Below are 12,712 nucleotides of genomic sequence, written 5' to 3'. Positions count from 1 at the left end.
GTCAACATTTTGTTCTGAGCCAATATGGCATTCAGAGCATCAATTTCAAGAACTTCCTTCCTTTGAGGCGTCCCATTACTCACGAAATTCCTCTCAGAAGTATACATGAATTGGTTATTTGCAACCATGTCAATGAGTTCTTGAGCTTCTGTAGGCATTTTCTTTAGGTGAATGGATCCACCTGCAGAATGGTCCAGTGACATCTTAGAGAATTCAGATAGACCATAATAGAATATATCTAAAATGGTCCACTCTAAAAGCATGTCAGAAGGACACTTTTTGGTTATCTCTTGTATCTTTCCCAAGTTTCATAGAGGGATTCACCATCTTTTTGTTTGAATGTCTGAACATCCACTCTAAGCTTGCTCAGCTTTTGAGGAGAAAAGAACTTAGCCAAGAAGGCCGCGACCAGCTTCTCCCAGGAGTCCATGCTATCTTTAGGTTGTGAATCCAACCATATTCTAGCCCTGTCTCTCACAGCCAAAGGGAAAAACATGAGCCTGTAGACTTCAGGATCTACTCCATTAGTCTTAACAATCTCACAGATCTGCAAGAACTCAGTTAAAAACTGGTAGGGATCTTTTGATGGAAGTCCATCGAACTTGCAGTTCTGTTGCAGTAGAGCAACTAGTTGAGGATTCAGCCCAAAGTTATATGCTCCAATAGTAGGGATTGAGATGCTTCTTCCATCAAAATTGAAAGTAGGTGTAGTATAATCACCAAACATCCTCCTTGCATTATTATTTTTGGCTGCCATCTCCTCTTCTTTTTCAAAAATTTCTGTAAGGTTGTCTCTGGATTGTTGTAATTTAGCTTCTCTTAGTTTCCTCTTCAGAGTCCTTTCAGGTTCAGGATCTGCCTCAACAAGAATGTTCTTGTTCTTTCTCCTGCTCATATGAAAAAGAAGGGAACAGAAAATAATAATAGGGATCCTCTTTACCACAGTAGAGAGATTCCTTTATGTTAGTAGAAGAAGAAAAGAATAGAAGAAGGAAAAGGTAAGAATCCAAACACAAGGGTGAAGATAGGTTCAGATTCTTGAGATGAAGGGAAATGTTAGTAAATAAATAAATAAATAGAAGGAGATGAGAGGGAGAGAATTCGAAAATTAATTTTTGAAAAAGAGTTAGTGATTTTCGAAAATTAAAAGAAGAATTAAAATTAAAATTAACATTTAAAACAATGAGTTAATTAAAAGAATTTTGAAAAAGAGGTAGAAGTTTTCGAAAATTAGAGAGAGAAAAGTAGTTAGGTGGTTTTGAAAAAGAGATAAGATATAGTTAAAACAAACAAAAAGTCAACTAGTTAGTTGAAAAAGATTTGAAATTTAATTTAAAAATATAAGAAGTTGGAAGATATTTTGAAATCAAATTTTTGAAAAAGATAAAATTTTGAAAAAGATATGATAGAAAAGATATTTTTGAAAAAGAATTTAATTTTTAAAATTAAAATTTAATTACTTGACTAACAAGAAACTAAAAGATATGATTCTAGAATTTAAAGATTGAACCTTTCTTAACAAGAAAGTAACAAACTTCAAATTTTTGAATCAATCACATTAATTGTTAGTAAAGTTTTTGAAATTTCGAAATAAAGATAAGAAAAAGATTTTAAAATTCAAATTAAAAATTTTTTGAAAAATAATAAAAAATGAAAAAGATTTGATTTTTTTTGAAAAAGTTTTGAATAGATAAGATTTTTAAAAATAAAAATTTGACTTGACTTATAAGAAATAGCTAAGTTTTTAAAAATTTTTTACTAAGTCAACTCAAATTTTTGGAATTTATGAGAGAAAAAAAGAAAAAGATATTTTTTATTTTTGAATTTTGAATGATGAGATGGAAAAAAATTAAAACGTCATTTTTATGTTTTTCTCTTTTCTTTTTGGATCAAAACAAAGAATGCATGCAAGAACACTATGAATGTCAAGATGAACACCAAGAACACTTTGAAGATCATGATGAACATCAAGAACATATTTTTTCGAAAAATGCATAATTTTTTTAAAAACATGCAATTGACACCAAACTTAAAAATTGACTCTAGACTCAAACAAGAAACACAAATATTTTTTTATTTTTATGATTTTATAATTTTTTTGTATTTTCTTTTTTTATTTTTTTTTCGAAAAATATATAGGAAAAAGAAGATAAGAAATTCAAAATTTTTAAGAAGAATTCCAGAAATCTTTCAATGTTAGTCTAAAGCTCTGGTCCAGGAATTAGACATGGCTAATGGCCAGCCAAGCTTCAGCAGGGCATTACATGCATTGTGGTGATTAGTTGAAGCCTCAGTCCAAAAGAATTTGGACATGGCTTTACACCCAGCCAGGCTTCAACATGCTTCATGAAACTCTAGAATCAATTCTTAAGAATTTGGAAAAATTTTCGAAAACAGGAAAAAAATATTTTTGAAAGATTTTTGAAAATAAAACAAAAAAAATTACCTAATCTAAGCAACAAGATGAACCGTTAGTTGTCCAAACTCGAACAATTCCCTGCAATGGCGCCAAAAGCTTGGTAGGCAAAATTGTGATTTCCGATAATGGCATTCATGTTCGTTCTCTCCCTGGTAATGGCGCCAAAAACTTGGTGCATGATACCATGGTCCAAACATAACTTCACAACTTCGCACAACTAACCAGCAAGTGCACTGAGTCGTCCAAGTAATAAACCTTACGTGAGTAAGGGTCGATCCCACGGAGATTGTTGGTATGAAGTAAGTTATTTTCATCTTGTAAATCTCAGTTAGGCGGATAATAAATGATTATGAAGTTTTCGAATAATAATAATAATAAATAAACAGAAAATAAAGATAGAAATACTTATGTAAATCATTAGTGGGAATTTCAGATAGGCATATGAAGATGTTGTGTTCCTTTTGAATCTCTGCTTTTTTACTGCCTTCATCTAATCCTTTTTACTCCTTTCCATGGCAAGCTGTATGTAGGGCATCACCATTTTCAATGGCTACATCCATCCTCTCAGTGAAAAAGGTCCAAATGCTTTGTCACGGCACGGCTAATCATCTGTCGATTCTCGATCATGTTAGAATAGAATCCATTGATTCTTTTGCATTTGTCATCACGCCCAACAATCACGAGTTTGAAGCTCGTCACAGTCATTCAATCCCTGAATCATACTCGGAATACCACAGACAAGGTTTAGACTTTCTGGATTCTCATGAATGCTGCCATCAATTCTAGCTTATACCACAAAGATTCTGATTAAGGAATCCAAGAGATATGTGCTTGGTCTAAGGTAGAACGGAGGTGGTTGTCAGTCACGCGTTCATAGGTGAGAATGCTGATGAGTGTCACGGATCATCACATTCATCATGGTGAAGTGCAACGAATATCTTAGAACAGGAATAAACTGAATTGAATAGAAAATAGTAGTAATTGCATTAAAACTCGAGGTACAGCAGAGCTCCACACCCTTAATCTATAGTGTGTAGAAACTCCACCGTTGAAAATACATAAGTGATAGTGGTCCAGGCATGGCCGAATGGCCAGCCCCCATGAACGTGATCAATAGTCTCCTAAGATGAATAATGGAATAAAACCGAGACCACAGATGTCTAATACAATAGTAAAATGTCCTATTTATACTAGACTAGCTACTAGGGTTTACAGAAGTAAGTAATTGATGCAGAAATCTACTTCCAGGGCCCACTTGGTGTGTTCTTGGGCTGAGCTTGAGCTTTACACATGCAGAGGCTTCTTTTGGAGTTGAACGCCAAGTTGTAACGTGTTTTTGGCGTTCAACTCTGGTTTGTGACGTGTTTCTCGCGTTTGACTCCAGAATGCAACATGGAACTGGCGTTGAGTGCCGGTTTACATTGTCTAATCACGAATAAAGTATGGACTATTATATATTGCTGGAAAGCTCTAGATGTCTACTTTCCAACGGTGTTAAGAGCGCGCCATTTGAGGTTCTGTAGCTTCAGAAAATTTATTTCGAGTGTAGGGAGGTTAGAATCCAACAGCATCAGCAGTCCTTTGTCAGCCTTCTTATCAGAGCTTTGCTTAGGTCCCTTAATTTTAGCCAGAAAATACCTGAAATCACAGAAAAACACACAAACTCATAGTAAAGTCCAAAAATGTAAATTTTACATAAAAATTAATGAAAATATCCCTAAAAGTAACTATATCCTACTAAAAATTACCTAAAAACAATGACAAAAAGCGTATAAATTATCCGCTCATCAGTAACATGCATCAAGGAAGGAACAACCAAAGGTGGGAGGAGCCTCAAGTATATGATCAACCTTCATGGCAACAATCTCCACCAATGTACTATGATCAAGAGCTATACCAAGATGCATATCAATCTAATGTATGTGATGATCCTCATTGTGGTTGTCAACCACAATCATCATATGCATATGAACCCCCTCCTCAATATAGCCCTTCACCATACTCACAAGCCTCATACCACCATTCACCTCCATATGACCCCAACCAATATCCACCATACCAACCACCATATGAACCATATCTAGAGCCACTACCATTCCAACACCAATACTTCCATGAACCGCAAAATTCATATGCACCACCTCAAGAATTCCACCAATATGAACCACCTTCCGACTACAACACCCTTCCTTCAAACAATGAACCTTCTCTTCCACTACCGCCTCCCAATGAAGCCCTCATGCTAGAACTATGAGATCTTAGATCTTATATCCTAAGGCAACAAGAGGAGACGAAAAAGGAGTTCAAGGAGATAGGAGCTAAGATTGCTATCATGGTAGAAGCCATTAGCAACATAGTCTCATCCCACCTATGCTTGTGATCAAAGCACTCCCATTGTTGAATGTGGAGAGACAACCAAAGAGCTTAGTGAGGGAGTGAACTTAAAGCTTCAAGGTGAAGAAGATGAGTTAAAGTAAGAAGTGCAACAAGAGGAGAAGGTAGAGATGATTGAACCAAAGGAAGTAGTGGTTGGCACCTTAGGATATGTTGAGTACATAAAGGAATCACAAGTTGAAGAGCCTTATTCTATGGAATTTGAAGTTAATGTTGAGGAGGAGAATGCACAACTTCCAAGGCACAATGTGATTGAAGAATTGGAAGAAGTGTCCCAAGCAATAAGACCTCCTATTTATGATGATTCTGCATCAACATATGATCCTTTTGAGTTTGAGAAATCCTTTCTCACTATGCTTGAGATTGATGATGAGGTGGACCTCACTAAACCACCCATTTATTATTTGAGTGATGGGGAAGAGCTTGAAGAACTTGGTGAAGAAGCATGGGACTTGAGGGAGTTTGGCAAGAAGTAAAGCTTGAAGAACCTTGCCAAGTGGTGAAAGCCTCTAGGAGAGGATGGACGGGAGTAGAGCATGCCTTGTTAGGGTCATTGGGTACTCCTCCACCTAGGTTATCATCCAATCCTTCATTTGAATGGGTAAAACTTCTAACTCTTAGCTTTACTATCCCACTTGAATTTGGTTTGCTTGAGACGGATGGCCAACTTAGGGCGCTTTGTGGAATTAAGCGTAAGACAAAGATGTTTAGTGGTTGGCGTTGTAAGTCTAGGCTCATTATGGTTGAAGCTTCCAGGAGCAAGGGTTGGACTAGTGCTCAATTGGATGGGTCTAAGAGGGTAGTTAGGTGCTTCCATGAGAATTCATCTCTCTTGCCACCCGGAGGAAATCACCATGATCAACTCAAGGACGGGTGTGAAAACAAAGTGTGGGATCCCGACTTACAAGAGGAGGTTTATTTTTGGGAGCCCATGGCTTGTGAGGAACTACATCAAGGCTTGGAGTTATTAACTTTAGAAGATAGAGCTTATTGGAAGTCCAAGCATTTGTGGATATTCAAGGATGGATTCAAGCACAAGCCACCTTGATGGAGAGCTCCTCATAAGTCCAACTTAAGGACAATAAACAAAAGTGCTAGGTGGGAGAAACCCCACCATGGTAGCATCTTTTCATTTTTCTCTTTTGTACATATTGGTAAAATAGGTTTAATTTCATGTCTTGTTTGAGTAGTTGAGTTTATTTGGGAGTCTAGTATGTTAAATAAGGTTTTATGATGTTTTGGTAGCTGTTTGGAGGTTTGGAATGCTTGTTTTGGTGCAAAAACATAGAAAAATTTTGAAAAGCAGAGCACCAACGCACGCGTACGAGTGCCCCAAGCAATTTCGACCATCCACGCGCATGCGTCACTTACGCGTACGCGTGGATTGAAGGTTTCACCCTTCCATACATTTTTCCGAGAGTTGTGCCCACTTCATGCCAACTTTGCGCTCGAGGCATAACTCTACCCATGCGTACGTGTGCCTTACGCGTACGCATCGGCCCGCTCCAAATAACTCATCACGCGTACGCGTCGCTACCATTTTATCAATCCACGCTTACGCGTACATGACGCGCACGCGTGGGTTGTCCTATTTCACCCACCTTCTTTTCTTATCCTCGTTCCATTTCTTTCCTTCTTCTCTTCTCTTTCCACCCTTCAAACATCATCCAACACTACCAAACATCATCCATAAGCATTTGTTTTAGTTTGTTAGTTATTTGTTTAATTAGTTTAATCTTTCATTTAATTTCCTATTTTTCATTATACGTGTTGGATTATTAATTTTGTTGGTCATTCATTGCTGCTTAGTATTAACTGATGCTATTTTAGCATAGTTTTCTTTGATTGACATTGTTGGATTTAATTGTTGAGGTTGTATTTTGTCACTTGGTTTTGGGTTCTCCATGCTTCATGATTGTGAACACCAAGTGAATGCTACATTGCCTTTAAGCTTCTTAACTCTTTTGAATTGCATGTTTTGGCCACCATGCATTCATCATCCATTGCTAGGCAATTGTATATTATCATTGCATTTTTTTTAGGTGATGTTTGTTTACGATTTACCCTTTTCACATCACTTATTTCATGCATTGAGATTGTAGAACTGTGAAATTGGATCGAAAGCTTACCTAGTGACATATTTTTTAGCTTTGTAAAGCTTTGTGGGCTATGCTTGCTATTTGATTGATTTCTACTTCTATCTTTTTTTCCTAAGTTTGATAGCATCCATGTGTTTCACCTCTATGTCACTTAGGTGTTGCAACAACTCCAATATGTGTCATTGATTGTTGTGTAATTTTCATATACCACATTGTTCACTAAGTTTACTTGGACATCAATCAATGTCCATGCACTATCCAATTTACAATTGCTTGATTGTTTGCTTGAATGCTTTTATGCTTCTTTGCTACTTGTTGGTTGACTTAACCTACAAGTTTTCTTTTGAAGTACTTCAAGCACACTAGAATGAGTGCAGTGCATACCTCCTTTGTGTAATTATGACATAGCATTTTGTGATAATATGTGTGTTCTAAATAGCGCGTAATTTAGAATTCACATACTTGTTTCATTAATGTCACGCTAATTCACTCACTCAATTCTATTGATTTACTTCATTCCAACAATCCATGCTTCTTTGCTTGTGCTTCTAGTTGTCTTAGTATCTCCTATTTTCTATTGTTCAGGAGGAGTCATTATAAGCAAAAATGGAAGCGGGAAGAAGGACATGCAGCACCGGTTGACCCACCAGCTGAAGGTGGCAACTAGGAAAGTCGCTGTACCCCCTTGCTTATCTTTGGATGCACCGAGGACGGTGCAAACTTTTAAGTGTGAGGAGGTCATCCGACCACTCGGCATTTTTGGGTAACAAGTTTCTAATCCCAATATTTTTTCATTTAATTTTAGGATTTTTAGTTGCATTTTCTTGCATTGCATATGTATATATTAATCCTAGTCAAAATAATGAAAATTTTCAAGAATTTTACCTATAAGGCACCCCAATTGATAGAAAAAAAAAATTTTTAGAACTTGCTTGAATTATACACATTGTGGATCATGTTTTTGAGCTAAGAACACAAGCATGTGAGATTTGAGCCTAATTGTGTGGTTACATCATATAGCCATTTATTTTCATTCTTGTGTGCATTGTTATCTTTTTATGATTGTAATCTTTGATTTGTTTGATTCTATATGTCCATTATTCTATGTATACATGCATTTATATGATTGAGGTTATCGTTTTAATTAGCTCACTTACCCAAATGGCCTTACCTTTTATCTTCCATTGTTAACCAACTTTGATTCCATGCTAAACCCATTTGTTCTTAATTTTAGCACATTACAAGCCTAAAGCGAAAAATAATAAATGTCCCTTGTTTGGATCTTTGATTAGCTTAGGCTAGTGAGAGTGCTCATTGATAAACCACTATTTTATGGTTTATATTGTGTTTAGTTGTGTGGTTTTGTCATGATCCTTACCCACTTATTCATTAATTTAGCATGCATTTAGATTTCCTTCTTAAATTTAGTACATGTTTGAAAATTGCTCCCTAGAGACCTTAATTATTTAATTTTAATTCTCCATTATTCCATTTGATGCCGTGATCTTTATGTCAAGTGTTTCAGGCTTTATAGGGCATGAATGAGTTGGAGATTGGAAAGGAAGCTAGCAAAAATGGAAGGAACACAAGAGTTTGAGGAGATAACCAGCGAGAAGTGACGCGGTCGCATGGCTCACGCGACCGCGCGAAGGAGCGCAAATCGCAGTGACGTGGCCGCATGGCTTACGCGGCCGCGCGGATTGGAAAGCGCAAGCGACGTGTCCGCATGGATGACGCGATCGCGTGACATGTGCGATCTGCATAATCTGCAGAATTCGCTGGGGGCAATTTTGGACCTTATTTCGGCCCAGTTTTCGGCCTAGAACATCAGACTAGAGTCAGAGAATATGCAGAAACAACAGACATTCATTCAGTAGTTTGGAGATCTAGTTTTCTCTCTTAGGTTTTTCTCTCTAGTTTTTAATTTTAATCTTTAATTGATCTTAGCATTGGAACATTGAGAAGAGTTATTTCCTCATAAGACTTCATCACTCTAGTTTGTCTTCTTAACTTGGTTCTATTCTTCCATGTTCCTTGTTTTTCTTCAATTTTGTCATTCAGATACTTTCCTGATTATTTAATGCAAGGATTATTTCTTTTTCATTCAATTTCAATTTCAATAACTATGTCTTTTTTATTCCCTTTCATGTTTTATGGATTTATTATTTACAATGCGTGAGTAGTTTCATTACTTGATGGGGAATTGATTAAAAAGGAACTCTTGAGTTGGAAGGATTGAAAGAAAATTTGTAATTGGGTTAACTATTGAATAACCATCCTGTCACCGACGCCAATCCCTTTGAACTAAGTGGGTTGTAACTTGTGAACAGATCCAGTAATTCAACTTGTTTGACTTTCCCTTACCTAGTAAAGGATAACCAAACAGAGCAACCATTAATTATAAATTAATCTTAAAAATTACTCCATCAATGATAGAGATCCCAACCAATCAATTCCCAGTCAAGGCTTTTATTCATATTATTTAATTTCCCTTAATTTAAATCCCAATTTACTCAACTCAACTTCTTGAACATCTGATTAATAAGATAGCACACTTCTCTGCAACTCGTTGGGAGACGACCTGGGACTTAAAACTCCAGTAATTTTAATTTAAACTCTCTGTGACATATTTCTAAATTGATAGGCAGATTTTTGGTGAATTAAGAACTATACTTGCAACATAATCATTTTAATAATTTTTAATTCACCAGCTTCTGCTTCCTATCAATTTTTGGCACCGTTGCCGGGGAGTTGCAATAGAGTGCTAATTTTATTAATTAGAATTTATTTATTTGCATTTTTATTTAATTTTGCTACTATGAGCTGCATGTTTCTTCCGTCAAATGACACGTTCACTTCCTGATCCGCGCTTGCTAATATTCGATCCTGAAATTGAAAGAACAATTTCACGAATAAGGCAAGAACAGCGCAGGTTAATCCGCTCTGAGGGCGGATTTGAAAGTGAGTCTGAGGAAGAAACCAGCCCCCATTCTACTGATTCGGTTGTTTTGCGTGCAGAAAACATGGCAGCTAGGAGAGTTACCATCCAGGAGGAAGGAGCCACTGATTTTACAATGCAACCATTTCAGGCGCATCATCCAGCGGTAGCTACAGATTTTGAAATAAAGACCGCACTGCTAAATTTGATGCCCAAGTTTCATGGCCTACCTGCTCAAGAGCCTATCAAGCACTTGAGAGATTTCCAGGCAGCCTGTTCTACTGTCAGGCGTGATGGCACTGATGAAACTGCAATTCTGCTGAAAGATTTTCCGTTTTCTCTTGAAGGAAAAGCAAGAGAGTAGTACTACACTCAACCTCTAGCAAATGTATCCAACTAGGATACACTCAGAAAGGAGTTTCTGGAGATTTTCTTTCCATCTAAAGTTACTGATAAACTGAGGAAGGATATCTCTACCATTGTTCAGGATGACAATGAGACTCTTTTTGAATACTGGGAGCGCTTCAATAACCTTCTGGAAGCATGCCCCCACCACATGATTGACAAGATCGTGCTACTCAGCTATATCACACACGGTATGAGGCCCCAAGATAAGACCACATTGGAAAATGCCAGCAATGGGTCTATGAAGAAGTACAAGACCACTGATGAAGCTTGGCAATTGATCAGTGATTTAGCTAAATCTACTAGGAACCACAGACAGAAGCATGGCCGTTCAAAAGCCGTTGCAGATGTATCCTCTAGCAGAGAGACTGTTGCTCTAACTCAAAGCATCTGTGAAATGACCAACTTGCTAAAGCAAATACAGTTGAATCAACAAGCTCAGCAAGCTCAACCTCCTCAACCGCAACAAAACCAACAGCTAGTTCCACAAAAAATTTGCAGAATCTGTGCTGATTACAGCCATTACACTGATGAATGCCCGCAGCTCCAACAAGAAGATAACATGGTGGCATCCACTCACAACTTCTATGACCGCCCCAACCAAGGGTACAATCAAAGTGGAAATAATAACCATGGATGGCAGGACAATTCAAACCAGAATTGGAGGGACAACAATAACAGAGGAGGAAGAGATAATCAGGGAAATCAGAGGTGGAATAATAACAATAATAGGCAGCAAAATCAACCTTACAGAGCACCTCACATGAGGCAAAACCAAGGACCACCGAACAATCAGCAGCAGACCTCTCAATTTACTCATTCTTCTGTATCTTCTAATGAAGATTTATTACAAGCTTTTGAGAAGAGACAACTGGCCATGGAAAGTACCATCGTGAACAGTATTAAGGCCAGTCTGAATGGTCTCACCTCTACTCTGCAAGCTTTTATGACACAGCTTGGCTCAGCACCAAATTCCAGTAACCAACCTTCAAGCACCACTGGAATTCCCTCTCAACCATTACCCAATCCAAAGGGAGGCATTAATGCCATCACCCTGAGGTCTGGAACCACACTGCAGGAGAGAAATCAGGAGGAACCAAGCTCACCAGAATACGCCTCAGCTGAAGAGGTGGTGGAAATTGAAGATGTTGAAGAGGAAGAGGATACTCAGGACATAGCTGAAGAAGAGATAGCTCAACCACAAGAGGAAGTACCAAAAAGCGCAGGCACCACAGGAACCACCATTCCCATTCCATTTCCACAGCTTGCAAGGAAGCCCAGGAAGCAGCTGGAACCTGATCCTAAAATGGTAGAGATCTTCAAAAAGGTCGAGGTAATTGTTCCCCTGTTTGATGTTATTCAGCAAGTACCTAAATATGCAAAGTTTCTAAAAGACTTATGTATCCATAAAGACAAAATTAATGAATTAGAAACTATTCCTTTAGGTAGTTCTATATCTGCTTTAATGGGAGGATTACCTGAAAAATGCAGTGATCCGGGTCCTTGCATAGTTAGTTGTACTATTGGTGGTGTAGTAATTTATGATTGCATGTGTGATTTAGGAGCATGTGTCAGTATAATGCCTTTGTCCATATATGATGTTTTGAGGCTCCCTCCCTTAAAAAGGTCGGCAACTCGTTTTGTGTTAGCAGATAAAAGCATTATTACAGTGGCTGGAGTTGCTGAAGATGTTTTGGTGAACATTAAAGGGCTTACATTTCCCACTGATTTTTATATCTTGGAGATGCCCCATAATGATTCAGATAAGCCATCATCGATCTTACTTGGAAGACCATTCCTAAAGACATCAAAATTCAAGTTGGATGCTTTTTCAGGAACATACTCCTTTGAAATAGATGGCCGCATAGTGATCTTCAATCTGAATGGAGTCATTGACAATCCCCCAGAAGATCGTTCTATCTTCCAGTGTGATGTCATAGACGAAAGTGTGGCTGAAGTTCAAAAAGAAGAGTTTGAAGAGAGGCACACTGGACAAGGTCCAAGTGTGGGGACCCTCTTAACTGACAGTGAGGACACTTCGCCATTTTCACAAGCTCCAGATAATCCAGAGCCTGCCCATGATCAAAAGTTAGAATTGAAACCTCTCCCTCCACACCTCAAATATGCCTATCTTGAGGATGAGCAGAAGCTTCCGGTTATTATTGCAAGAGAACTGACTTCTCAACAAGAAGAGCAGCTACTTGATGTACTGAGGAAGCATAAGAAGGCAATCGGGTGGAGCTTGGCAGACATAGTGGGAATCAATCCTCAAGTATGCGAGCACAGAATATTTTTAGAAGAGGGAGCAAGACCTGTCCGTCAACCCCAAAGAAGATTGAATCCCACCATCTTGGAAGTTGTCAAAAAGGAAGTGACCAGACTATTGGAGGCCGGTATCATATATCCCATTTCAGACAGTGAATGGGTAAGCCCAGTACAAGTGGTACCCAAGAAGTC

At 37.9% G+C, this 12,712-nt stretch overlaps 1 non-coding gene across 1 annotated transcript; it reads left to right on the top strand.

The window, feature by feature from the left end:
• The first annotated feature begins 257 nt into the window (after nucleotides 1–257).
• LOC112719025 (small nucleolar RNA R71) lies at nucleotides 258–364 on the top strand. The gene has a single exon (XR_003161347.1). It is a non-coding gene; the product is annotated as a small nucleolar RNA R71 (small nucleolar RNA).
• The last annotated feature ends 12,348 nt before the right edge of the window (nucleotides 365–12,712 follow it).

Source organism: Arachis hypogaea, chromosome 10, assembly GCF_003086295.3.
Source record: "Arachis hypogaea cultivar Tifrunner chromosome 10, arahy.Tifrunner.gnm2.J5K5, whole genome shotgun sequence".
NCBI lineage: Eukaryota > Viridiplantae > Streptophyta > Magnoliopsida > Fabales > Fabaceae > Arachis > Arachis hypogaea.
This window is presented reverse-complemented; position numbering and strand designations above follow the sequence as displayed.